This window comes from Dipteris shenzhenensis, unplaced genomic scaffold, assembly GCF_047967505.1.
Source record: "Dipteris shenzhenensis isolate YYH24624 ecotype China unplaced genomic scaffold, Dip_SZ_1.0 scaf0422, whole genome shotgun sequence".
NCBI classification, from domain to species: Eukaryota; Viridiplantae; Streptophyta; class Polypodiopsida; order Gleicheniales; family Dipteridaceae; genus Dipteris; species Dipteris shenzhenensis.
In genome coordinates, this window is record NW_028239728.1 from 40,001 (window position 1) to 45,292 (window position 5,292).

The window sequence follows — 5,292 nt, forward strand, 5'->3', positions numbered from 1 at the left end:
TCTATTTCTCCTTTTCCGGAAAACATAGTAGAATAGTCACAGGATACTTATAGAGGTATAAGGAATATCTTGGAAAGGAGAAGAAAAAAACTCTTAGGAGACAAGAGAAACGAAGGCAGTTAGCAGTAGAATAATACCAATCATCAATCCGAATGAATAAGAAGATACTCTCCCGCCCATGGAACCCCACGATCCGTATCGATATCAATAATTGCAGGCGGGTGGAGGATCCATAAACTTGAATCCATAAATGGAATGAATGAGTCTACGGGGGGAAAGTATGGATAAGGGGTGAAAAATGAAGAAAAAAGGGGAAAGAGAACGTGAGGGGGAGGGGGGGGGAAGTGGGGGATAGTCGGGATGAAGAAAATGAATCGGAGCTTTGCGAAACGAAAGTAGCAGTTTATGGAAAGGGTGGAATTGGTAAGTCAACAACAAGTTGTAATATATCAATAGCTTTGGCGAGACGCGGAAAACGGGTATTGCAAATTGGATGTGATCCGAAACATGATAGTACTTTCACCCCCACGGGATTCTTGATACCTACCATTATAGACACTTTGCAATCGAAGGATTACCACTATGAAGATGTGTGGCCTGAGGATGTCATTTATAAGGGTTATGGCGGAGTGGATCGTGTTGAAGCAGGGGGACCACCTGCGGGAGCTGGTTGTGGGGGATACGTAGTGGGAGAAACGGTTAAATCATCGAAAGAATCGAATGCTTCTTATGAATATGATACTACTCTATTCGACGTTTTAGGGGACGTAGTCCGTGGAGGTTTTGCCGCTCCATCGAATCATGCGGATTATTGCATTATTATCACGGATAATGGATTCGATGCCCCTTTTGCAGCAAATCGTATTGCTGCGTCGGTTAGGGAGAAGGCACATACCCACCCATTGCGATTAGCAGGTTTGGTGGGGAATCGGACATCTAGGAGAGATCTCATTGATAAACATGTAGAAGCCTGCCCGATGCCTGTGCTGGAAGTGTTGCCTCTCATTGAGGACATTCGGGTCTCGAGGGTGAAGGGGAAAACATTGTTTGAAACGGCTGAATGTCAATCAGATCTCAATTATGTTTGTGATTTCCATCCCAATGTGGCGGATCAGATATTGTCTCGACCAGAAGGGGTTGTGCCAAGGGAAATTCCAGATAGAGAATTATTCAGTCTGCTCTCCGATTTCTATCTGAATCCCGATGGTGGGGGGCAGAGGAATGCCCAGCAAACTCAACAGGATATTCTGCTTGATTTTACGATGATTCGAAACCGAAACTGCAAATTTCTTGTATGTGTACCCTTTCTGAGGAAACCCTTTCACGAAGACTCCCGAAACTCTCACTTTTGAATGTGAAACCGGAAATTATCACACTTCTTGCCCCATTAGTTGTGTGGCTTGGTTATATCAAAAGATCGAAGACAGCTTTTCCCCAGTGGTAGGTACAAAGACTTGTGGTTATTTCTTACAGAACGCTCTTGGAGTTACGATCCTTGCGGAACCTCGTTATGCAATGGCAGAGTCGGAAGAGGGGGACGTCTCGGCCCAATTAAATGATCAAGGGGAATTGGAGAGAATTTGTATCCAAATAAAACGAGATAGAAACCCTAGTGTCATTATTTGGATTGGCACATGTACCACGGAAATAACAAAGACGGACCTAGAAGGCATAGCACCCAAGCTAGAAAACGAACTTGGAGTACCAATTGTAGTTGCGGGGCCAATGGATCGGATTATGCTTTTACTCAGGGAGAGGATACTGTATCAGCTGCCACGACGCATCGGTGTCCGGAATTTGACATATCTAGACACGAACAGAAACAGGATTTAGTTGGGGGTGTTGACACTGCGACGACGGAAGCGGGGGGGGCTAATCCGGAGGGACGGAAATTAAAGAATCATGCTTCAGTTCTTTTTGGATCTCTAACTTCAACTGTAGCTTCTCAACCGAATCCGGAATCGAAACGTCAATCCATTCAGGTATCGGGGTGGTTACCCTCCCAGAGATATACTGAACTTCCATCATTAGGCAAGGGAGTGTATGTTTGCGGCGTGAATCCCTCTCTGAGCCGTACAGCGACGACTCTGATGCGGCGTCGTAAATGCCAGTTAATTGGAGCACCTTTTCCTATTGGTCCTGATGGGACGCGTGCTTGGATAGAAAAGATTTGTTCCGCCTTTAATATGGAACCTCAGGGTTTGAAGGAGAGGGAGGATGAGATATGGAAGAGTCTGAGAGACTATCTTGAGATAGCAGCTGGTAAATCTATATCTTTTACGGGAGATAATCTATCAGAAATTTCTATAGCAAGATTCCCAATTCGCTGCGGAATGGTTGTCTACGAAACAGGTATTCCCTACATGGATAAACGATATCAAGCTGCCGAGCCATCTTTCTCACGAGATACTTGCAAAGAGATGGGTACACTCATGCCACGGATCGTGGAAAAACCGGATAATTATAACCAGATACAGCGTATGCATGAATTAAAACCTGATTCAGCAATTACTGGAATGGCTCATGCCAATCCTTTAGAAGCAAGAGGTATTGATACAAAATGGTCTGTCGAGTTCACCTTTGCCCAAATCCATGGATCCACTAATGCGAGGGATGTGCTTGAACTTGTTACTCGTCCCCTACGGCGTAATAATAATCCGGGGCGTCTGGGTTGGAGTAACCTGTCGAAGCAGATGGTAACAAATCACTAAATTATAGAATTATTGGGTGACGGGAAGTGACCATTGAGGGAAATGCATAGAGACGTCTCCAAATTCTTAATCATGGGATTCTGTCTCCTCATGATTAAGAAATCCATCGACTCCTTTCCGAAGGAGTTGCTGTGCTAGCTACGGGAGTGGTACGGAGAGGTTGCCGGCACTCTACGGGAAAAAAAAAAAACTGAAAAATATGGGAAGGAAATAATTATGAACGTAGAAAGCGTTCAAATGTCGTTGTATCTACTGCAGGTTTCGCTGCTTACTCGGGTGAAGGTGGCAGGTCCACCTATAATATTCGGACTATATTATGGATTACTAACAACATTACCCGTTGGACCCTCCCAAATACTATCCATAAGAGCTTTTCTTTTGGGAGGGAATCTTAGTGGTACCGTCGCTTTGAGTGGTTTGATGATGGGATAGCTACTAATATTTCTGTCAATATTCTGTTCACCTCTATATGCATTGATAGTGAAACCACATGTTGTAACTGTCCCAATAGTACCATACATGTTATTTTACTGGTTCCGAACCAAGGATTTACCGGATTATCGAACTCTACGTCCGACCAATTCACTCAGTGACTTTCGAATCGGTAATATATTCTTGGATAGTTTCATTTTCCAGATTTTAAATCCAATTCTTTTACCAAGTCCCGTATTGGCGAGACCAATTCACCTATTTATTTTTCGATATAGCAACAACATAACATTTCTGATTAGTAGTTTCGTGGGTTGGTCACTCGGTCATATGTCATTCAGCTACTTGTCCAGATTACTTCTGGTTCGCGTAGAATATGATTCACCCATACTCTACCTGCTGATGAAACGCGTCATTTACAAAACTTTTAGTATTGTTGTTCTCATTAATGTACTGGTTTATTTGGGTAAGGCTCCAGTACCTCTCTTCACCAAGAATTTTGAAGACGAACTTGTCTTGCTCGATAACAATCTCCGGGAGTTGTCAGATTCGATGCTATGGATTTTCAAGTCGTGGCCCACGTCCTTGTTCGACCCATACAAACCAAATCGTCCTTTACGATATATAGAGAATAGCCGATTCGGCGGCGATAGCTTAGTGAAGAAGCAAGTATCAAATCACTTTTTCAGCAAATGTTTGACTAGTGGAAAACAGCGGTTGGCTCTCACGGCGTTACCCAGTTTGTCGATCTTTGGAGACCAGTTAGGAACCTCGTTAGAGGATTCGGATATGCCACTTCCAGCTCATCATCTGCATGAAGACTGGATTTTGAACCAATTCAGGAAAAACAAGGATTTGAATAATGAGTTAAAGGACCGAATTCGATTCCTAGACACCGAGCCTATCTTCTGGAAAGCGATGGAAAGAAGGACCGGATTGGCTGATAACGGAGGTGAATTACCTAAGATTTATGATCCATTTTTGAATAATTCATGTCGTGCTAGGATTCCAAACTCGGATTCATTCTGGATACTGTCTGATTCATTGGCATCGCAAGCGGTTGACAACAACGAGTATGCCAATGAATTGAATTCCGGTAATAAGATTCGGGATTGGGTGTCTATCAGGTATAAAGAGTTGAGAAGCAATGAGATTCCTCTTCCCCGGGAAGCATTACCTAAAAATGCTTTGCAAATATTTATTTTCATGTTCGAAACACCGGATGATGCCGTGATTGAAGATGTTGTGGGAGAAACAAACTATTCAGTTTCGAAGGGTGATTCCACCCCCGTAACTTGGGATCAAGTCTTCAAATTTTCTTCATCTCCGACAGAGTTAGCTTTATTCTTCACCTATCTCAGAGATGATTGTGGTGCCTTCGATTGGATCCGCTTGCTAGACGTACCTCTAATTGGTGGGGAAAGACTTGACTCTTCAAAACAAAAAATACGTTCGATCCTCGAGATTGAGGAACTGTCGGAGGAATTGGCCCGCAATACTCACTTAATATATGATAATAGGTTCGATGTCGCGGGTGGGTCAACTGATATTCGTAACAGAAAGTTAAAAAATTTAGCAATCAGCGTCGGGAAGACGCGGCTGAAAACACGCAGACTGGTCAAACGTTTTGCAAAAAGCTCTGATTTTCGTCGGAAACCTATAAAAGGCTCTATGCGCTCCAGAAGACGTAAGACACTGGTTTGGGAAGTATTTCAAGATAAGGCACATTCACCTCTCTTCTTTAGATTAATGGAACTACCCACTCCGTTTCGATTTCCTGCCGGAGAATTAACTGGTGTAGATTTTGAGGAATCGGCCGGTGACGCGAGGAGAGAAACTAGTACCCAACCCGAACAGGAACTAATATCTCTTTCATCCTCGAGAGAGGGGGAGCGAGCGAAATCCGACCGCCCAGCTATAGCAGCTAGGTTCGATGTGAGTTCCATCCACACGGGGCGGGGTTTATTATTGGTTATGCAATCGACTCTTCGGAAATATGTGAAACTGCCTGTATTGATAACACTCAAGAATTTCGGTCGTATTTTATTTTTTCAAGCTCCCGAATGGGATGAGGATTGGAGTGAGTGGCGCAAAGAATCCCACATCAAATGCACCTACGACGGCGAGGGATTCTCACACACTCGTTTACCCG